The sequence below is a fragment of the Manihot esculenta genome, chromosome 2, assembly GCF_001659605.2.
Source record: "Manihot esculenta cultivar AM560-2 chromosome 2, M.esculenta_v8, whole genome shotgun sequence".
Lineage (NCBI taxonomy): Eukaryota > Viridiplantae > Streptophyta > Magnoliopsida > Malpighiales > Euphorbiaceae > Manihot > Manihot esculenta.
The window spans coordinates 14,209,392-14,234,101 of record NC_035162.2 but is presented as its reverse complement, the minus strand read 5'-3'; positions in this window follow the sequence as shown (position 1 = coordinate 14,234,101).

Here is a 24,710-nt window from a genome sequence, read left to right as displayed (position 1 = left end):
GCAACGGCTGACACTACTAAACACCTCGGTTCCTCGGGTCCGATCCTACACAGGTGGACTCCAGTGAGGTGCCAAACATACTCTAAACAACTCATAAAAGACTACCCAAAAACCCCCTACAACATCCTGAAAACATTACATGAAAACATGCAAGAAAAGTCTGGACAGGGCACTTTCGGCGGCACCTTCGGCGGCCGAAAGTCCAGACAGACCCGAAAGTCAGGCACTTTCGGCGGCACCTTCGGCGGCCGAAAGTCCCAGACAGATCCGAAAGACAGGCAGGTTCGGGGGCACCTTCGGCGGCCGAACCTTCTCTCCAGAGACGAAAGTCAGGCACTTTCGGCGGCCGAACATTACCTTCGGCGGCCGAAAGTCTGCTTTCAAGCCAAAACTCAACTTTCGGGGGCAAGGTTAGGCGGCCAAACCATGCATCCTCAGGCAGGTTCGGCGGCCGAAACCACCTTCGGCGGCCGAACCTGAGTTCATCCAGAACTCAGCCTTTGTGCATTTCAAGCCTCCCAAACCTTCCATACACCCCAAAACAAGCATCCGACTTCTCAAACACATGCATACATCCTCAACCATGCACAAGGGAGCTCAAACAAGCTTAAACTCCCAAAAACAACATCTAAAGCATACATAGATAGTTTATGACCCACATAGGCCAAAACCATCAAAACAACCCAAACCTCACATACTCTCTCCCAATCATGCATACTCTCTCCCATATGCTCAAGGGGCTTGAAAACTAACTTAAACCCCAACACAAACATCACATGAACATACATTATCATACATTGGGCATAAAACCCACATAAACCCTAACATGCATATCTACCCATCAAAACCATCTTAAAACTTCATGAAACGTAAAGAAAAACATAGATCCACACTTACCTCTTGAAGATCGAGGGTTGGTGCGACCCAAAGCTTGAGATGTGGAGAACCCAAACTCTTAAAGTCTCCAAGCTCTCCAAACCTTGATCCAAGCTTTAAAACTCTTCAAAACAACCATATAACTTATAAAACGTGAAGGATTTGAAGAAAGAGCAAGAAAACGACTAGAGGAGGACATGAACACACCTGAACTCGAGAATGGGGAGAAATCTCGCCCATTTCCGGTCTGAGGGGCTTTTATAGGTGGCCAGCCAAACCTCCTTCGGCGGCCTAACGTGCATGCAAAACACCCCCATGTTCGGCGGCCGAACTTGAGGTTCGGCGGCCGAACCTGGTTTGTTCAATCAAGACTTTCGGAGGCCAAAGGCGCTCCCGAAACCAACTCATGTTCGGCGGCCGAACTTCACTTTCGGCGGCCGAACCTGGCAAAAACCTCCTTAGTCTTTTCTTTTCAAAACTCAAATCTTTTTCATTTAAAACCATGAAATCAGTAAAAATCATTTTAGAAAACACATTTTACCCCTCTAGAAGACTCTGGCATCATCAACATTCCATATTCCAACGGAGATTCCGCCGGAAGGTAGGGATTCCGATGCCGGAATCTAGCCGGGTATTACACCCTTCCCCGGTTTCCAAATACATGCTAGCATATTCTGAAAAATCTGAAAGTTTATAACTTTCTCCGTTAATAGTCGTCCCACTATACAATTCTGCCACCCAGCCTCCGAATCCTCCTGTTGTTGAGCTTGAATAGGGTCATTATAAGTAAGCACCCCATCATTGGTTCCTATATTTAATTTCCTATAAACCTCCTGAACCAACCGATCCTCCGCACTACCCATAGGAACAGATTGCAAAGATTAGAAAGAAAAAAATAGAAGAAAAAAAGGGAAATCGTAGATCAGAAGATGATAAGATTGGAAAAACTTGCTAACGTAGAGCAAGAGAAAAAGCTCTCGACATATTGAGAGAGAACCAAATATCATCCTATTTTAAATGTTACTAATATTTTAAACAGTCAACGAATAAATTATTTCATTAATTTTAGCCGTTAAATATTTTACTATTTAGTTCTTATAGTTTGAAAATTTTATTAATTAATCTCTCAAATTGTTAAAAAAATTTTTAATTAATCCTTCTGTATTAGAGATATTTTAAACTTTTTACAATACTTAACAATTAAAATAACGAAAAAACTAATTAGAAAATTTTTTAAAATATAAAAAATATTTTAATATATTTTTTAAAATTAAAAATTAATTAATTAAATATTTTTTCGTATCATATAAATTAAGTAGTAATTTTTTTAATAAAAAAAATAAAAATATGTTTATGAAATAGAGATAGTATTACAGGTAATTTTTTTTAGTTAAATAGATAAAAATTTTCAGGCGGCATCAATATTACAAAATTTTTTAAAATACTTTTATGTCTTTGATATCAAATTAATTATTTATTAATCTAATTGATAAGAATGAAGTATAATTTTTTTTAGTTTGTTAATATATTTTAAAAAATCATTTTACATGGACAGAGCGTATCTTAAAACTACTTGAGAAATTTTTATTTTTAATTCAAAAAAAAACTATTCAAAACTATTGAATAGTTAAAAAAAAGAAAGATAATTCTCCGTATGTGTCAAGTGATATCATACTCCACGAAATACTTATAAATAAATATGATTATACTCCGTATGATTATTTATATTTATAATAAGAAATAAGAATATTATATCTTATTATATAACTTGTATTTGATTTGCGACATAGGTATAAAAAAATATATTTATTATCAAATAATTTTATTTAAAGAAAAAAGAAAAAGAATACAGGTAGGTCATGTGAGCAAAATTATGACATGGGCCACGATGCAATGATGCAGAAAAAGGTGGACCGAAATGACTATTTTACCCTCAAAATAAATAGATAAATAACGGACGCGTCCCCACTTGGATATACTCTACAAGGGGCGCCGGCGAGGACGACCGCCGGGCCTTTTTCGGCTCTTGATACTCGCAGGAGCTTAGGAGGTAACGTGTTTCCGAAGCTTCCCAGTTATATATATAAAAGAAACTAACAGTTTAATTTTTATCTTGAAAATTTTATTAATTGATTTTTTTATTTTAAAAATATATATATTAAAATAATTTTGATATTTTAAAAAATTTATTTATTATTTTTATATTAATAATATTTTAAATTTTTTATAATATCTATAAATAATTTAAATTTATGATTAACTGTATTCAAAATTTTATTAATTAAATTCTAAATTTTTATAAAATAATAAAAATATATTTATTTAATTTTATTAATTTATAAATAATTAAATTTTATTTTTAATAAATTATTAATAATATAATTTTTTAAATTTAATTTTTATAATTTTTATAATTTTAGTGTTAAATAGATTATATAATCAATTATAAAATTATTACTTAAAAAAATCCCTCTTGATAAGTTACGCTGTGACGTAGGCCATGGCATTAACATGCATCTCCTCCTGATCCTCATCATCCCGGCAACCCTTCCATTTTGACTTTTTTTTTTTCCTTTTTTAAAATCATTATTCTCTTTTGTAATTTCTTAAATTTTTGACAAATTTGGAATAATTTTTCTATTTATATTTAAAATCATGTTCCCATATTTATTTTTAAGAAATGTGCTAATATAATGACAGAAAATAAATATAAAGGAAAAGCCTTTATGGAATAAATCAAACAAATTGCTTAGAGCCAGGTGGCCAGAGAATAATCTGTTTCTTTTTTTAATAATTCATTTTCGCCTTTCCAATATATGGATTAGACCTTAGGGAACAAAGTCAACGCATAGATAACTATCTTGCCTTTTTTCTCTCTTAATTTTTTAATTATTGTTTCCTTTATGAATGATCTTTTTCTTTAGGGTTACGCTTTTTTTTTTTTTCATTAATGATATAAATTCTTGAATAAATTATATTTTATTTATTAAATTTTAATATAATTAATAAAATATTTTTTTATATTTTTAAAATTAAATACTTAAATTTATGTATTTTCATATTATTTAAAAATTAATTACTTTATCTATTTAAAACATTAAATTAATGATCAAGGGATGGTCAAATATAAAAAAAAAAATATTTTTTTTCAAATACTCTTTATTTCATTTATTTAATTTATTAAGTATCAAAATATTTTAATAAATTATAATCGAAAAGTAAAAATATTTAAAATAAATTGAATTTGATAATATTGATTTCGATTGATGTTATGATAATGATGTTATCATGAACTAGAGTACAATTATACAATGTTAGATGGAGTATTAAAGTATTTAATATTTATTTAATTTGTTTTGAGACTTAAAAGTCTGATTTTTGGTGACCAGCGTAAGAGAAAATAAGAGAAAAAAAAAAGAAAAATAAAGAAGAAAAAAACACTACAAATTTTAGAGTTCGGATTTATCTTTTGAGATCGTCCTCTATTTCGAAAGAAGAATTTTTTATTCACGATGAGTTACAGAGAGAGCAGTACTATACATGAACATAAATTCGATTACAGATTAACAATGGCATAAAACAACAATCACAATACTTTTACACTTTACGTACTTTTCACACTAAAAAACAAAGAGACATCTGTTTCTTAAAGAGCGAATTCAACGACCTTGACCTCCCATGAAAAGACTAAAAAACCCCTCAGATCTTTTAAATGAAGACAGAAAAATAAAATATCATTGTTTCTTTTAATCCTCTCAGACGTTCCAACCACTTTAAAAAATTTGTGCATTTTGAGCTTCTGGACATTCTGAAATTTCGCATCTGGGCTACTCTTGCCTTAACGATTCCTCGGACTTCCGAGCTACTCTCGCCGTCCAGCCTTCCGAGTTCTCAAGTCTTAGCGAATCTTCAAGCCTTCAGACTTTCCTTCTTTCTTACAAGCTTCCGAGTATCCAAGCTCTTCTAGACTCCTAGCATGCCTTGATGAGCATCCGGGCTCCACCAGCTCTGCTAACATCCTAGGCACTCCAACCCTTCTTTCATTAGGCCTGCCCTTCCTTCTAACAGGTCGGCCTTTCCTTCTAGTAGGTCAGCCCTTCAACAAAATACTCCATCAACAGGTCGTCACATCTCGTTACAGTCTGATCATCTATCAGACCATCTATAGGTCATTTATTTTCTCTCTTTATTTTTATTTAGAAGTTTTGAGCTCTTTTGAAGAATTCGAGTATCAAACCTTTAATTCTCCACCTTGCTTGAACTTCTTCGACTCATGTGAATCCTCATTCCTTCTTCGACTTGACCATCGTCATTCTTCGATCAGTCTCAACAAGCTCAGCATTCTTTTTAACTTATTAATCGGTAAAGTCTTGGTGAGTGCATTGGCAGAGTTTTCTTCTGTATGGATCCTCGAAATCTTGACAATGCTTTTAGATATCAAATCTCTGACCAAGTGCAATATGATATCTATGTGTTTGGTTCTTTCATGATGCACGTTGTTCTTCGAGAGACTAATGGCACTCTGAGAATCACAAAACACCTATATTGTCTCTTGTTTAAATCTGAGCTCCTCCATCAGACCTTTTAACCAGATTCCCTCTTTAATGGCTCCTGTTAATGCCATATACTCGGCCTCTATGGTCGAAAGAGCTACGACATGTTGCAGACCTGACTTCCAACTTATAACATTTCCATCAACAGTGAATGCATACCCTAACACGGACCTTCTTTTATCCAAATCAACTGTATAATCAGAATCACAAAAACCTCTGACTTTTAGACTTGATTTCTGGACATAATTGAGTTTTAGCTTATGAGTTCCTCTAATATACCTGAGTATCTATTTCACAGTATTCTAGTGATCTCTTCCTGATTTGTTCATAAACCTGCTAATAACTCCGACTGGATAAGCTAAATCAAGTCTTATTCCGATCATAACATATATGATGCTACTAACAACATTTGAATATGGGACCATTTCTTTTAATGACTCATCAAACTCCTCTAAATCCTTGCTCGAACTTAGCTTGAAATGAGGCCCTAATGGAATATTCACAGCCTTTGCTTGGTCCATTCCAAATGTTGTTAAAACCTTTTGCACGTAATCCTCATGAGATAAAGTTGATTGGTTTCCAATTCTATCTCTCTGAATATTCATTCCCAATATTTTCTTTGCAGACCCTAAATCCTTCATGTCAAATTCTGCTTCGAGCATTTCTGTAACGACCCGAAAATCGGACCGCTACCGGCGCTAGGATCCAAAATGTTTTAATGTGTTTTATGATTTTTAAGTATTAAATAAAATGAGTTTTTGCATGAAAAGTCTTTGGAGGAAAACCCAGGTTCGGCCAAGGTGAGCTCTCCGCCGTCTCTCACCCATTTTTGATGTTCTTCCTCTAAATCTTTCAAGATTTTCACTTGTTTTCACTTGGTTTTGAAGATTTAAGCTTTTGAAACAAGTTTTGGAGCTTTGGGAACTCAGGAGCTCATTTTCGTGGATCTCCAAGTTTAGGTCGTCTCCCTCTCGATCTTCAAGAGGTAAGAGCCGATCTTAAGCTCCTTATGTGTTCTAAATAAGTTTTATGCAAGATCTATGGGTAGAAATGCATGTTAGGGTATATGTTGAGTTATGGGTATATATTGATGTTTTGAACAATGTGTGTTGTTTGAGTATGTTTGAAGTGTTGTAGTTGGGGTATTTGATGTTTTGAGGCCCCTAGGAACTTGTATGCATGATTTGGTTGAGATATATGCTTGATTTGAGGTTTTGGGAGGCAAGGGGTTCATGTGAACCAAGTTTCTGCCCTTCTGGCAGAAACCAGGTTCGGCCGCCGAAGGGAGTTTCGGCCGCCGAACCCCCTTTGTGGAGGCAGCATTCGGCTGCCGAAGTTGCCCCCGAAAAGAGACTTTCGTCTCTGTCTGGGACTTTCAGCCGCCGAAGGTGCCGCCGAAAGTGCCTGACTTTCGGATCTGTCCAGGACTTTCGGCCGCCGAAGGTGCCGCCGAAAGTGCCCTGTTCAGCCATTTCATGCATATCTCTATGTGATATTTTCAGGATGTTTTAGGGAATTTTTGGGGAATATTTTAGAGTTATGTTCAAGTATGTTTGGTCCCTCATTTGAGTCCACCTGTGTAGGTTCGGACCCGAGGAACCGAGGACCCCAGCAGTGAGTTCAGCTGCTTCGGTGTTGTCAGAGTCAGCCAGAGGTGAGTGGAACTAAAACTTAATCTTTTAAATTAAATGCTTTATCATGTTTCATGCATCATGATAATGCAATAGGATGATTGCATTAGTTTTCACGAATATGCCGCATTGCATAAATTGTTGTTGTTGTGGGTGAATGTCGGATGACCCAGTTAGTCCATGACAGGAAGACCAGGCCCCATGCTACAGGCCTGGCACAGAGTAAGAAAGACCAGGCCCCAGTCTACAGGCCTGGCACAGAGTAAGGAAAGACCAGGATCCCATCCTATGGTCTAGCACGGTTACGGGACTCGAAGACCAGGAGCTCAGAGGAGGCCCTGGGGAAATGGTAAGTAAAGTATGTTCTGACAAGAAAGACCAGGACCCCATTCTACAGGCCTGGCACAGAGTTAACTTGGACTAATTGGTGACAAGTTCACCCAACCCTTATGTGAATTGTCTGTGTTATGATGCATTTCATTAAAGCATAGTGTTAATATGTTTTATAGTCCTACTCACTGGGCTTTTAGCTCACCCCTCTCCCTTTACCCCCAGGCTTGCAGGTACAGTATAGTGCGGGAGTCCGGATAGAGTAAAGAAGTCATGTTTATGTAATAGCTAGCAATGGACATGATCAAATTGTAATGTAAAAGTACAGTATAGTTATGTAATGAGTTTTATGGATGTTAGTGTGTGCTTGACCATAGATTGTTGTATCCCTTTTATACATGATCTTAGAGATTCATATGATGTTTATGTAAACCAACTCAACAGATGATATGCCACCCATTGAGGGCACAGATGAGATCCCACAGAGGGATCAAGGTTATGTTTATGTTTATGCACAGGTTGAGTTTGGTTGATGTTTATGAAAAGAAAAGTTTTAATTTTTGTGCATGTTGTTGATCATGTATGGGATTATACAGGTTCACAGGTTTTATGTCAGGCTTGCTACGGGTCCCGGCGGCCTTAAGTCGACCCGGATCCTAGCGCCGGTAGCGGTCCGATTTTCGGGTCATTACAATTTCCTTCAATCTCTTAACTTCTGACTAATCCTTTGCTGCTATCAACATGTCATCTACATATATCATTAGATATATTAAAGACTGATCTTCAAACTTTCTAAAATAGACACAAGAATCAAGATTACTTCTCTGAAATGCATTGTCTTGCATAAAAGAATCAAATCTCTAGTTCCATTGTCTAAGCGACTATTTTAGACCATAAAGAGACCTTTGAAGCTGATAAACCCAGTCTTCCTTCCTTTTTTCCTCAAAACCCTCTGATTGTTTCATGAAAATCTGCTCTTCCAAAGTTCCATATAAGAACGCAGTCTTCATATCCATTTGTTCCAATTCCAGATTTTGAGACACCACTAATGATAACATAACCCGGATTGAAACATGTTTTACCATAGAAGAAAAGATTTCATTATAATCTATTCCTTCTACCTGCGAGAAACCCTTAGCAACTAATCTTGCTTTGAATCTGGGTTGTTCCACACCTGGAATGCCCAACTTTCTCTTCAAAGCCCATTTACACCCTATAACCTTCTTATTTTCAAGTTTCTTGGTGATAATCCAAGTGTTATTCTGCTTCATTGACTTTATTTCTTCCTCCATTGCTTCTTTCCACTTTTTCCAGTCTTTAGATTATTTGGCTTCTTAATATGACTTTGTTTCTTCGATTTTGATTTCTCTGCAGACGTGAAGGCAAAAGCCACAGTATTAGCCTCATTATATCTTGAAGGGAATTTGATCTCTCTTTTACCTCTATCCTTTGCAAGCATGTAATTACTAAGATCTTCTTGCTCAAAATCCACCTCTTCCTCTGGCCCTTGTTTCGATTCTATATCTTCAACCTTCTTGGATTCATTATTTGAAGAGATGTCCTTCTCTTTAGATCCGGATGAACTCTTGATTGTTCTCTAAGAAACTCCACCTTGATCTTTAGTCCACTTAATGTTCTTGATCTGCACAGTAGGTACTTGAAGGGTAATAGTCTCCTTACTTGAGTTTTGCCTTGTAACCTCTTCCCTTTTTGCTTCCTGCAGGTCCTTGAATACTTGTTCTTCATTGAATCTGACATCTCTACTAATGACACACTTTTTCTCCTCTAGCAACCAGATCCTGTAACCTTTGATTCCTTGAGGATATCCAATGAATATCCTTTTTCTTGCTCTTGGTAATAGTTTATCTTGATCTGTATGAATGTAAGCCACATAACCAAACCTCTTCAAGTGTGAATAGGAAGGCTCAGTCCCTAATCACATCTGTTCTGGAACATTCAACTCAATAGCAATAGATGGGGACTTATTGATCAGGTACACACATGTAGATGCAGCTTCAGCCCAGAAATTTTGAGATAAACCTGACTCACTGAGCAAGCTTTTGACCTTTTTCATTATTATCCTATTCATCCTTTCTGCAATACCATTCTGCTATGGTGTATAAGCACACGTTTTGTGCCTTTGGATTCCCTGCTTCCTGCAAAATAAATCAAACTTTTGATTACAGAATTTAAAACCATTGCCTGTCCTCAATGTCTCGATCTTCTTTTCTATTTGATTCTCCACTAAGCATTTTTCATTCCACAAACTTCTCAAAAGTTTCATCCTTTGATTTTAGAAAAAGACTCCAAACTTTCTCGAGTAATCATCAATAAAGGAGATGAAATATTGACATTTTGACAGAGAGAAAGGAATATTTGGTGATCCCCATAGATATGAGTGGATGTAGTCAAGAATTCCTTTTGTTGTATGCTTTCCGATCTCAAAGGACAAACTATGAGATTTATCAAAGACACAGTTTTCACAGAAACTTAGAGATGATAGATTGATACCTTGCAGTAGACACTTTCTTGCTAGAGTCTCCATTCCCTTTTGACTCATGTATCCAAGCCTGCTATGCCAAAGGCAAGTTTGATCCTAAGTAGTCTCGGATGGATTTGCTGCACCAGAAACCGTCCAGCAATCCTGCAATTCAAGTGCACCAAGAGAAGTAAGATTTCTTTTGAGTTCAGAAATATACCTCACTTGAGTTAACATCACAGTTGTGCCATCATGTATCATGATCAGTACTATTCCGACTCCTTTGATGTTGCAAGTTATGTTATTTTCCATGTTGGCTCTACCTCCATTTTTTTCTTCAAATGTGGTAAACCATTCTTTTCTCGGGGTCATGTGGAATGTATAACCTGAATCCAATATCCACTGACTGTTTATAGGGGGAGGCAAATAATTCAATAGATATACTGCTTGGAATTCTTCCTCCACCTTAACCTGAAGATTCTACAAATTGGACAACATCTTCTGGAAAACGTTCAAGTTCTCCTCAATGGTCTTATCCTCGTCCATCTTGAAGCTCGAAACCCTTTGCATCAGGTACATTCTGTTAGGTAAAGATTATTCAAGGTAGAGTTTCTCCATAAGTCTTTAGATCTCAAAGGCAGTCTTCTCATAGATCACTTTTCTGAGAATCTGATTCGAGAGACACAGAACTATCAAGTTCCTGACCTTCTTACTCCTTTCTCTTCTAGACCATTTGACTGGCTCCTCAATCGCTTTCTCTTTGGATCTTGCTTCTTGTAATACCCGGCTAAGTCAGACATCGGAATTCCTACCGTCCGGTGGAATTCGGGGATGTCAGAGACTTCTAGTCAGGTATTAGAAAGAGTTGCTAACTGTTTTTAAGACTTTGTAAGGTTTAGCGTAGAAAACGAGTTGAGTTTCGTGGAGAATTGGCCAAAGGAGTTTTTGTCATGTTCGGCCCCCGAAGGTTAAGTTCGGCCGCCGAAAGTGCCCAATGTTCGGCCCCCGAAGGTTATGTTCGGCCCCCGAAAGTTGCATGGTTTTGCATGCAGTATCGGCAGCCGAAGCTGAGTTGGCCAGCCAATGTATGGGCACTCCTTAGTCACTGTTTTGGACATGTGTTGCTTCCAAATCTTTCCAGAGGTTATGCCACGTCTCCCATGACTCATCTGCAGAGTTTTTATCAGCTCATGCAGAGGTTTGGCTTTGTTCAAGTGTTTTTGAAGGTTTTGGGTAAAAAGAGAGCTTTGAGGGTTTGTTGAAGAAGAAGAGGTGTTGGTGCATAGCGTTGAGTTCAGGTTGTTCAGCTTCTAGTTTCAAAAGGTAAGGAAAGTGTTTAAACGTGTTTTAATGATTTATGAGAGCTTTTTACGAGGTGAAGGGTAGAGTTATGTTGGTAGGTTTAGTTTTGATGTTTTAATGGTTTATGCATGATTATGTGTTATGTGTGTTGATTGTTGGGGTTGCTAGGTAATTTTGGACCCCTTTGTGCATATACCAGAGTATATGTGAGTTGAGACGTTGAGTTATGCATGTTAGAGTGTGTTGGAGAAGTTATGCGTGAGAGGAAGCTAGGTTCTGCCTTTTGGAGAACCCAGCTTCGGCCGCCGAAGTGAAGATTCGGCTGCCGAACCTCTTGTGGCGTGGCGTTGCTTGACAGGCTTGTTCAAGCACGAAGCTGAGTTCTGGATGAACTCAGGTTCGGCCGCCGAAGGGAGGATTCGGCCGCCGAACCCCTTGGCTGCCTAAGGTTGCCTCCGAATGAATGGACTTTCGGATCTGTCATGCACATTCGACCGCCGAAGGTGCCGCCGAACATGCATGAGTTTCGGCTCTGGAGAGGACCTTCGGCCGCCGAACCTGCTGCCGAATGTGTTCTGTCCAGCCTTCGTTTGCATGAGTTATGTGATTCTGTTCAGAGGTTTAGAGGGGATTCTAGGGAATTGTTTAAGAGTTTTTCATAGTATGTGTGACACCTCATTCGAGTCCATTTGTGTAGGATTGGACCCGAGAGTTCGAGGAGGTCATCAGCATTAGAGATATCAGAGTCAGTACAGTATCTGCCAGAGGAGCAGAGGTGAGTGGAACTAAACTTCCTATTTTATTTGAGAAATGACACGATTCTAGCATGCTCCATGCATCATACACTGCCATGTTATATAGTAGGTTGTGTGCATTAGACTTCACGAATATGATGCATTGCATATGTTGTTGTTCCTGTGGATGAATGTTGGATGATCCTTAGCCCTTGACAGAGAGCAGATACAGATTTATGGCATGAGATAGCCATACCAGGTCGCCCCTGGATAGTCCAGGTCGCTCCTGGTACTATGAGTGAGACAGCTGGGCTGTCAGATCAGAGTTAAGAGAAGACCAGGTGATGACATCGTCTCCCTGGCACAATTGGTCATGTTTGAGATCAGAGAGATAAGTGGAAGACCAGGTGATGACATTGTCTCCTTGGCACTGTTGGTATTCTAACATGTAGTTGAGGGCTACTGGTGACAAGTTCATCTTTGAGCTGATATGTTTGTGATGTGATGCATTTCATGCGAACATGTAATTAATGAATTGTTTTATTGTTCCTCCTCACTGGGCTCTAGAGCTCATCCCACTCCCTTAACCCCAGTTTTGCAGGTCCTGAGATAGCTATGGGAAATTAAAGTCAGCAAGAGGACAGAGGAAAGTTGTGCTTGAATGTATGCTGTAATAGTGTAGTGGACATGATGTAATTAAAAGATTAACTGTCATGTAATGTATAGATCTGTACTGTCATATACAGATAGACTTGTGCTTTCCCTAGTGTTTTTGCTGTTGTGTGATGTTTGCTTAATCCCCTGTACATGAATCCTGTTTTACGTTTCTTGATGAGAAATGTGTGAGTTAGGCTTAATGTATGACTTCGATGTGATACCAGTGGAATGTGTTACAGAGGGTTTCATTCCCATGACCCACAGCAGCTAGTAGTCCCTGGTATAGGCCCGGAGGGCCATTTCAGATTGACATATCTGAGTAGCAGTAATTAAGCCTACAGAGTTTTACAGGATTGTTGAGTCTATTTGTATCATGTCTGGGATTTATCAGGTACACAGAGAGTATAGTCGGCTTGCTACGGGTCCCGGCGGCCTTAAGCCGATCTGGATCCTAGTGCCAGTGATGGTTCGGACCGTTACTGAGGGGTACCGGTTTCCGGGTCGTTACAGATTGGTATCAGAGCATAGGGCCTCAAGAGTACGGTGTGTTGAGATATCCCACATCGGAAAGAGGTGGTGTTTTGTATAGGACGGAAAGCACAATAAGTTAAACTCATGTCCACTAGGATAGGATGTGGAGTCCTGTCTTGCATGCTGATGTGAAATGCCATGATGAGTTGCATGTGCATTATTGATATGTTTGATATGTGTTAAGGATGCATGTGTTTTCACATGGATCATTTGATGATATTGTGTGTGATGTTGTGCTTTTCAGAGGCAGGATGAGAGGAACTCGTCGATCTGCTAGATTGACAGGAGCTCCGCCGGAGGATGAGGACATGGATGCTCATCTCCCCGTTCTGCAAAGGGCAACATCAGATAGTATAAGCAGAGAAGGTACATCAAGGGACCCTAGAAGGTCTGTTGATGAGAGTAGAAGGGGAGTTGTCCAGAGTGGTATGTCAGGGTTTATGAGAGAAATAGAGGAGGATGAGCAGAGTAGAGATGGTAGTTTTGGCAGGAGTAGGTTGGGAGGAGATATGGGTGAGTCCCAAGGAGGCACTCAGGCCTCGAGGTTTGTTCCACCTCAGTATCCACCCTACCAGTGGGGGGCAGAGTACCCGATGAGAGGTACATCAGAGTTTCCTAGGCATAACCCATATCCCACCTTTATGCCCTATCCTTCCTTTTACCCGTCATATCTACAGTATCCCATGTTTCCACCCGTCTTTGGTTACCCAGGGTCAGTACACCCTAACCCGGGGAATGTTGCACCTCCTCCACCACCAGTAGAACCAGTAGCCCCCATTGTCCAAACACCCAAGCCTAGTTCACCTGGGGAAAGTATGGTGCAGATGACAGACTATTTGAGGTTGGATGGTCCCAAATTTGAGACTGGTGATGACCCTTTGGAGTATCTTAGAATGGTCAAGATGATAACAGATGAGTTGGGAGCCAGTGAGAGTAGAGCCATTCAGATGGCAGGGAGCACATTGAATTGTGTGCAGGCAAGGGAATGGTTCACCCAGTATGTGGACCCGAGGGTAGAAAGCTTATCCTGGGAGCAGTTTACTTCAGAGTTTGCAGGATGGGCTTGTCCAGATAGCGTAAGGGAGCGTAAAGAGAGTGAATGTGAGCAGCCAGGGCAGACAGAAAATATGAGTGTAGAAACTGACCTAGAGAATAGTGATCGTTTCCCTTTGGGTGAGGCTGCTGCAAAGAATAAAAAGAAAGTGAGAGGCCTGAAAGGGTCAAAGAAAAGAGAGTTCTGGAATAGGGTAAAGTTTGGCATGGGTTTTCGTGAGGGTTCGAGTTCTGGTTGGGATAGTGCTAGATGTGCGACGTGTGGTAGGAGGCACAAAGGAGTCTGTCGGGCTGGGACAACAGCATGTTTCAGGTGCGGACAGGAGGGGCACATGGCACGAGAGTGTCCCATTATGACCGTATCCGCACAGTTCCCACAGACATCCTCAGATCATATCATTCCACCAGAAGCTCCAACCAGAGATAGCGAAAGGGGAGTAGTCCCTTCTTCAGGAGGTTCCTTAAGTGGAAGTCCGTTAGTTCCGGCTCGGATGTTCACCCAGGTTCAGCCAGAGACAGACACACCGAACACAGTGGTGCCAGGTAAGCTCACTTTTGAGTGTTCTGATGTGTATGGTTTTCTGGACACTAGTAGACTATCAGTTGATATGATAATAGTAAAGTGTAAGAGAGTTAGATGGTCAGAGAGAACGAGTGCATCGTTAAAGTTTAGTGAGCCAGGAAAGAGCTTGAGAGCTATAGCCGTGGATGTTATCAATCCAGCTAGAGAGAGAGTGATCTCTCATCCCGGAATAGAGACCTCAAGTATACTTGACCTCAAGTAGAGAATAGCGTAAGAAAGTGAAGAGGAAGAAAAAGAATAAAAGTAAGGAAGAGAAAAGTAAGCAAAGAGAAGAGTAAATGAGGTAGAATAAAGCAGAGAAAGAACAGAGTAGAATAATGTAAAGTAGTACGAAAGTGTAGAAAGAGATTTCAATTAGTATGGGATTAGATGGCGATTGAGCTTTAGTTCAGATAGTTCTGGATACGTGAGGTGTGGAGTGTACACAAAGTAGTCTGTTGATATGGGACTACGGCATGCATAGATGCGAGCAGGAAGGACTCACTTTATGTGAGTATCCTACTGCGGCCCTGATTGGCACAGTCCCAGCAGATGACTGCGAGTAGTGTAACTCAGCCTGTAGCTCTAGCCATGTCACAGGACAGTGGTTAAGGTAGGAGGAGAGAGTTCTCTTTTTTTTTTTTGGTCGGTTCCCAAGGAAAGAGCTTTAGCTTGGATCTTTCTCCTGACTCAGTAGGAGGCTAATACATCGAACACGGTGACGTCAGAGACGTGCACTTGAGGGTGTTCAGATGTATAGGTTATCGTGGACCCTGATGTTTCTTTCCCTATTGTTTTGAGAGCCGTTGATAGAGGGGGGTTTAATATCTTCTGGGCTTAGAGTGCTCTCTTTGGGTTGGTAGACCCGAGTGTGATCCATTTGTGGCAGAGTCAGTCAGTCAGTGCAGTTCATAGTTCGTTATGAGTAGATGCGATCCAGCTGACCTTATGGTTCTAGAGTTGACTGTGTGATGTCATTCTAGGGCAGATTGGCTAGCTACTCATAGTATTACCTGTGTCTGTAGAGACAAGGTAAGAAAGTATAGAAGGTAAGATGGATCAGAGGCAGTCCTTAGGAGGGGACAGTGTAGTATTCCCAGAAGTGTGATATCAGCCCTACAGGCTCGTGACTTCGTTGGGAAGGTAGTCAGGGGTTTTCTTGCTCTTGTGTGAACGCATAACAGTCAGGTCAGGGAACCAGCCTCAGTACGCATAGACAGAAAAAGAGAAAGAGAGTGATATAGTCCAGCCACGTTAGCAGGATTACCAATAGAGTCGGGAAGTCAAATGAGGATAAAGCCTAGACTTATCTTCATCTCTTCCTGTGAAATGGTACCTATAGCATGTAAGAGATGAAAACCTGTATGACCTAGAAAAGCATGTTGAGAGAGATAGTAAGCAGTGTGCACTTGGTAGCGAAGGCTTCTATCCGACTTAGTACCATACATCCTGGAATGTTCCAGTATCATTGTGAGAACCGAAGGATGAAACCTTGAGATTTTGTCACAACTGTGAACAGTTGCACAAGGCCACTACCAAGGACAGGTGTTCCCACGCAGATCGGTGGAGACCGCTAGTTGGAGCTGATTAGCCTCCACAATAGATCTACAAGGTGGGTGGGAACTAGATGTTGCGAATAAGAGAGAAAGTCAGTGTAATAGATGAGTAAACCAAAGGTAAGGGGTAACACTGCTCAGCGACTCTGCGTATACAAGATAGTATTTACTGGGAAAGGCAGATGAGATGTTATCTGCCCTCAGTTAAAAGTCGCTTATCAGTTTATCCTAGAGAGACGAGCTAAAGAGCTAAAGAACTAGAGATAGTCCAGTGTAGGTCAAAGGATCAAAAGAGAACAGGTCAGGCTAGAAATGAAGAAGAAAGGCAGGCAAAGATTAGAGTGGCGCAGCAAAAGTGTAGATTAGAATAGAGAAGCATGCCCCTTATCTCCTAGTGGTGTAGGAGAACACGGCATAGAGGCCAAGTTCTGTCATCTGAGTTCGGTTTTGGGGCATGTCTGTGTGACTCGTGATGTGTCACCATAGAGAAAGCTATAATCACGTCATCTAGCCGTTCCTGAGAGCTGTTGCTCCTCTGATCGGGTGAGTACAGAGAAGCAAAGGTGAGTGTAACCAGAGTAGTGTGCATAGAACTGAGAAAAGGTAAAGAGAAAGGGAAGGCAGTAAGTAGCAAAGAGAGTCAAGTGGACTATGTACAGACAAGAGTGATCAGTAAACCAGGTAGAGTGTGGACACAGATTAAGAAGTTAAGGGTCAGCAGAGTCAGAACATATAGCCAACCCGGGAATTTTACTCCAGGGATATCTGTGTCTCTTCGTAGAAAAAGGTGGTAGGTTTTCCGTACTTGCTTATTTGCATCTATGTTATTATGATTGTAAACATTCGAGGACGAATGTTTTTAAAGGGGGGAAGAATGTAATACCCGGCTAAATCAGACATCGGAATTCCTACCGTCCGGTGGAATTCGGGGATGTCAGAGACTTCTAGTCAGGTATTAGAAAGAGTTGCTAACTGTTTTTAAGACTTTGTAAGGTTTAGCGTAGAAAACGAGTTGAGTTTCGTGGAGAATTGGCCAAAGGAGTTTTTGTCATGTTCGGCCCCCGAAGGTTAAGTTCGGCCGCCGAAAGTGCCCAATGTTCGGCCCCCGAAGGTTATGTTCGGCCCCCGAAAGTTGCATGGTTTTGCATGCAGTATCGGCAGCCGAAGCTGAGTTGGCCAGCCAATGTATGGGCACTCCTTAGTCACTGTTTTGGACATGTGTTGCTTCCAAATCTTTCCAGAGGTTATGCCACGTCTCCCATGACTCATCTGCAGAGTTTTTATCAGCTCATGCAGAGGTTTGGCTTTGTTCAAGTGTTTTTGAAGGTTTTGGGTAAAAAGAGAGCTTTGAGGGTTTGTTGAAGAAGAAGAGGTGTTGGTGCATAGCGTTGAGTTCAGGTTGTTCAGCTTCTAGTTTCAAAAGGTAAGGAAAGTGTTTAAACGTGTTTTAATGATTTATGAGAGCTTTTTACGAGGTGAAGGGTAGAGTTATGTTGGTAGGTTTAGTTTTGATGTTTTAATGGTTTATGCATGATTATGTGTTATGTGTGTTGATTGTTGGGGTTGCTAGGTAGTTTTGGACCCCTTTGTGCATATACCAGAGTATATGTGAGTTGAGACGTTGAGTTATGCATGTTAGAGTGTGTTGGAGAAGTTATGCGTGAGAGGAAGCTAGGTTCTGCCTTTTGGAGAACCCAGCTTCGGCCGCCGAAGTGAAGATTCGGCCGCCGAACCTCTTGTGGCGTGGCGTTGCTTGACAGGCTTGTTCAAGCACGAAGCTGAGTTCTGGATGAACTCAGGTTTGGCCGCCGAAGGGAGGATTCGGCCGCCGAACCCCTTGGCTGCCTAAGGTTGCCTCCGAATGAATGGACTTTCGGATCTGTCATGCACATTCGACCGCCGAAGGTGCCGCCGAACATGCATGAGTTTCGGCTCTGGAGAGGACCTTCGGCCGCCGAACCTGCTGCCGAATGTGTTCTGTCCAGCCTTCGTTTGCATGAGTTATGTGATTCTGTTCAGAGGTTTAGAGGGGATTCTAGGGAATTGTTTAAGAGTTTTTCATAGTATGTGTGACACCTCATTCGAGTCCATTTGTGTAGGATTGGACCCGAGAGTTCGAGGAGGTCATCAGCATTAGAGATATCAGAGTCAGTACAGTATCTGCCAGAGGAGCAGAGGTGAGTGGAACTAAACTTCCTATTTTATTTGAGAAATGACACGATTCTAGCATGCTCCATGCATCATACACTGCCATGTTATATAGTAGGTTGTGTGCATTAGACTTCACGAATATGATGCATTGCATATGTTGTTGTTCCTGTGGATGAATGTTGGATGATCCTTAGCCCTTGACAGAGAGCAGATACAGATTTATGGCATGAGATAGCCATACCAGGTCGCCCCTGGATAGTCCAGGTCGCTCCTGGTACTATGAGTGAGACAGCTGGGCTGTCAGATCAGAGTTAAGAGAAGACCAGGTGATGACATCGTCTCCCTGGCACAATTGGTCATGTTTGAGATCAGAGAGATAAGTGGAAGACCAGGTGATGACATTGTCTCCTTGGCACTGTTGGTATTCTAACATGTAGTTGAGGGCTACTGGTGACAAGTTCATCTTTGAGCTGATATGTTTGTGATGTGATGCATTTCATGCGAACATGTAATTAATGAATTGTTTTATTGTTCCTCCTCACTGGGCTCTAGAGCTCATCCCACTCCCTTAACCCCAGTTTTGCAGGTCCTGAGATAGCTATGGGAAATTAAAGTCAGCAAGAGGACAGAGGAAAGTTGTGCTTGAATGTATGCTGTAATAGTGTAGTGGACATGATGTAATTAAAAGATTAACTGTCATGTAATGTATAGATCTGTACTGTCATATACGAATAGACTTGTGCTTTCCCTAGTGTTTTTGCTGTTGTGTGATGTTTGCTTAATCCCCTGTACATGAATCATGTTTTACGTTTCTTGATGAGAAATGTGTGAGTTAGGCTTAATGTATGACTTCGATGTGATACCAGTGGAATGTGTTACAGAGGGTTTCATTCCCATGACCCACAGCAGCTAGTAGTCCCTGGTATAGGCCCGGAGGGCCATTTCAGATTGACATATCTGAGTAGCAGTAATTAAGCCTACAGAGTTTTACAGGATTGTTGAGTCTATTTGTATCATGTCTGGGATTTATCAGGTACACAGAGAGTATAGTCGGCTTGCTACGGGTCCCGGCGGCCTTAAGCCGATCTGGATCCTAGTGCCAGTGATGGTTCAGACCGTTACTGAGGGGTACCGGTTTCCGGGTCGTTACACTTCTTGATCCGAGGTGATGATTGAAGCAACCCTAGAAGATTATGTAGTTTTATGAGTTAAAGAAAGAATTTTTTTTTTTTTGACCTAGAGTTTTTAGTTTCTTTGATTCATTTTCTTCCTCAAGATTTCATGTTTTTAGATCATCATTGAGAGCATCTTACAGTCCCATGATCTCGAGACTTATCTCGACCTTTTCTTTCTAAAGCATGAAATCTCCTCTCCCATCAAACTGCTCAACATCAAATTTCTGCATCGTCGACGCCATTCTTTTCTCAATCTGACTTCAAGAAAAATTGACCGACGATGAACCTTCCCGCTCATAAACTGTGCTCTGATACCACTTGTTATTGCTTGAGGCTTAAAATCCAATCACCATTGAGTGACGTACTAGAAAATAAGAAAATAAAGAAAAGAAAGGAAAAACAGAAAAGAATAAAACACAGAGAGTTTTACGAGTTCGGGTCGATTTTTTGAGGATCGTCCTACGTCTAGAAGAGGAATTCTTTATTCATGATGAGTTATAGAGAGAGAACAACTACACATGAGTACAAGTTTGATTACAGATCAACAATGACAGAAAACAACAATCACAACACTTTTACACTTTATGCACTTTTCACACTAAAAAATAGAGGGACATCTGCTCTTTAAATAGCAGATTCAACGACCTTGACCTCCCATGAAAAGACTGAAAAATCTCTTTAAATGAAGGCAAAAAAAAAATGTTGTCGTTCCTTTTAATCCTCTCAGACGTTTCGACCACTTTAAAGAGCCCATGCATTCTAAGCTTCTGGGCATTCTAAAATTTCACATCCGAGCTACTCTTGCTCTGACGAGTCTTCAGGCTTCCGAGCTACTCTCGCCCTCCAGCCTTCCAGACTTCCTAGTTCTCAAGCCTAAGCGAATCTTCGAGTCTCCGGTCTTTCCTTCCTTCTTGCAAGCTTCCGAGTATTCGAGCTCTTCTGGACACTTAGCTTGCCTTGATGAGCATCCGGGCTCCACTAACCCTGGGAGTATTTTGGGCACTCCAGCCCTTCTTTCATTAGGCATGCCCTTCCTTTTGGCAAGTCGGTCCTTTAGCAAAACACCCCATCAATAGATCGTTACACCTCATTATAGGTCTAATCATTTGCCAGACCATCTATAGGTCATTTGTTCTCTCTCTATTTTTATCCAGAAGTTCTGAGCTCTTTTGAAGAATTCGAACATTAAACTTTCATCTTATAAACATCTTAAATTTAAAAGAGAGCAATAAAAACATTTCAACTCATATAATGATAACTAGTGAATAGAAGGGTTGATTTTTAGACGGACTAAAAATACAAGGGAGTTCAAATTTAAAAATATAGAAATTGATAAATTAACTATTTTAAAACTAAAAAAATATAATATAATTTTTTTCTAAAATAAAAAAAAATTAATAAGTGGGACTTAAATTTTAATATATTATACTGAGCCATATATATTTAACTGCGAAATCCACTCTAAGTTAAACAATAATAGAAGCTTGTCATATTTATGCAAACATAATTTGTTATATTTATATATACACTTAGTATAAAATAATAACAAACTTATTTTCATCACTACATTAGATCTATTAATATTTAGCTTTTAAATTTCAAAAAATAAACAAATACTTCTGTAAAAAAGTTAAAATTCTATAACATCTTCATTTATATACTCCGTCCCTTAAACAAAATGTATTCATTTTAAAAAACCATTTCATTTTTTAAAAAATAACTTTATTTTTTTATTTTTTTAATTAATTATTTTTTGAGTGTTTTAAAAAATATTTTTCCAAAACCAAAAACATTTTCATCAACCATTTCTTAATTAATCATTATCGTCACATGCATTAAGAGCAACTACTATTTTGAAAAGAGAGAAAAAGGATAATTAATGCAATTGAATTATTGTCATCTTTTCTGTAACAGCTCGGAAACCGATACCTCTCTGTAACGGCCCAAACTGCTCGGCGCTAGGATCCAGATAGGCTTAAGGCCGCCAAAACCCGTAGCAAGCCTAACCTGAACTCCAAATATCCCATACATGATCCAACTAGACTACTAGCTTTTCAAGCTTTTTCTGGAAAACTACCAGACTTAACCTTAAAAACACTCAGATATACTAATCTGAAATAGCCCCCAGGGCTTACACCAGTGTTTCTGCCCGTTTTAGGGTCACGGGAATCAAACCCTTTCTTCCCTTACGGTGTGGTCTTGGGTCAAGGGAATCAAACCCTTTCTTCCCTCACAGTTATCTTTCACTGGAGTTTTCGAAACACAGCATCTATTAAGCCTGGTTTGACTCATTTCTCATCAAGAAACGTAAAACAGGATACATGCATACACTGGGGATTAAATCTACACCAGGCAAAGCACATACTAAACTATATACACACGATCTACTATCTGTTACATCTTTTTACATACATCTCTTTAATTTACATCATGTCCACTACTCTATTACACAAGCAATACCATAGCTGACATCATGTTGACTCTAACTTCACCATGGCTAACTCTGTCCCTGCAAAACTAGGGTTAAGGAAAAGGGATGAGCTACTAGAGCCCAGTGAGTAGGAACAATGAAAACAAGTCAATAATTACATGCTCTCATGAAATGCGTCATAGCACAAACATTTCACATCTCGGATTAGACATGACCCCAAAACTCCCTCTGTCGGTGCCCGGCCCCTATGGACTCCCAGGTCACTACATGAACTAGCGCCCGGCCCCTCCTATGGAGCTCCCACAGGTCTTATCTAGCCATAACAGATCATGGGCTATTGGAGTCGCCTGGGTCCAATCCCCATCAACAATAACTAATGCAATGCAGCATATTCGCGTCTACTAATGCAATCAACCTATTGCATTCTCATAATACTCATGATGCATGAAACATGCTTAAAGCAGTTACCTTTTCATGTTAAAAGATTAAGTTTAGTTCCACTCACCTCTGCTCCTCTAGCAGATACTGAACTGACTCTGCAACTATCAATACTGACGACCTCCTCGATCTCTCGGGTCCAATCCTACACAAATGGACTCGAATGAGGTGTCAAACATACTCTGAAGAACTCATAACCAACTCTTAAACAAGTCCCCAAAGAACCCCTAAAACCTCCTAAAACAATCACATAAAGCATGCAAAAGAAAGCTGGACAGAACACTTTCGGCGGCAGGTTCGGCGGCCGAATGTCCTCTCCAGAGCCGAAACTCAAGCACCTTCGGCGGCCGAATCTCTACTTTCGGCTGCCGAACCCTTTCGGGAGCAAGGTTCGGGGGCTGAAAGACACTCCAGAGACAAAGGTTTCTACCTTCGGCGGCACCTTTGGCAGCCGAATCCTCCTTCCAGAGCCGAAACTCAAATCTCTCGGGGGTGAGCTTTGGCAACTGAAGCCACCTCTTCAAGGGGTTCGGCGGCCGAATGGACCTTCGGCTGCCGAACCTGAGTTCATCCAGAACTCATCCTCGCCAGCAACCAAGCTCTTCAATCCATTCCAACTCTCAAAACATGCATACCACAACTTCTCAACACACATATACTCAAGTATATGTACAAAGGGGTCCAAAACTACCTAAAACCCCAACAAAACGACACATAACAACACATAAACATGCTTTCAACACCAAAACACCAAAATCATGCTTACATGCAACTCTACCCATAACCTCCATAAAATCTCTCTAAATCATCAAAAGAAGCTCAGGATCTTCACTTACCTCTTGAAAACAAGAAGATGAACGATATGAACTCAGAGATATGGAGCAACTCTCCTTCAAACTCTCCAAACCTCAAAACTTCTCTTTGTAGCTTAAAACCTTCAAAACAACAACAAAACTCTTTAAAACTTTGCAAGCTTTGATAAAACCATAAAGATGACTCATGGAGAACGTGGCCTCACCTCAGTTTGTGAAAAGGAGGCAAAACTTATCCATTTTACCGACTGAGGGTGCTTTATAGGTGGCTGACCGCTTCAGCTTCGGCGGCCAAAACGCATGCAAAACCATGCAACGTTCGGCGACCGAACTTGAGCTTTCGGAAGCCGAATCTAAGGCACTTTCGGCGGCCGAACATGGCAATTGTCCCCATAGTCTTTTCTCTTCAAAACTCGATCCTAACTCATGCAAAACCTTTAAAATACTTAAAACCATTATTTTAGAACACCTTTCTCTTACCCGTCTAGAAACTTCTGACATCCTCGAATTCCACCGGACGGTAGGAATTCTGATGCCTGATCTAGCCGGGTATTACATTTTCTTTGTAAAAAAAAATAAAATCAAACACATTAATTATTTCTTAAATCACATTAACAAGTTTAATTGCAATTATATTATCTTTCTCTTTGATACCTTGCTTCAAAAGGAGCTAATCTCCATATGCAACTGCAATTATATAAAAATTTTAATTTTTTATATATAATTAAGGATTGTAAAAATCAAATGGAATCGATTTTAAATAGAAATCAATTTGAATCGAGTCAGTTTTGATTCAGTTTGATCGGTTAAATTTTTTTATTTTTTAATCTTATTTTTAAATTTTAAAATTTAATTAAAATATTTTAATATTAATTATGTTTAATCTTTCGATATTATTAAAAATAATATATTATTGTCATTATTTGATTCGGTTTGATTTTATCTGTTATACAAAAATATCACTATAGTATAACGGTAGATCAAATATAATAATTTTTAAATGATTGTCTTTAATATTTGACTTTAATTTAAATATACGTAACAATAATTTATGATCGTCTTTTTTTTAAACATTGTTAGACGATTATTATTGTAATATTGGTAGGTGGAGGTGATATTTTCCTAGTCTAATTTAATGTAATTTCAGCATTAAATTTACTAAATTTATAATTTAATGATTGAATTGCTATGTCGATTTGTGATTTTTTGGGTTGTGTTTGGCATAGCTAGGCTAACCAAACAAACAAACAAAGGATGCTTAAGACATTTGGTAATGTAAAGTATGTGTGTGATTTGGCAATTACGAAATTAACAACTCAATAATGTCATTTTTATATCTATTTTACTTCCAACTTTGCCAACTTATATTCATTATTAGTAATAAAGTTTAAGGATTAAATAGTAATTTTATTTAAAAAAATTGAGATTCCTTTCGTAAA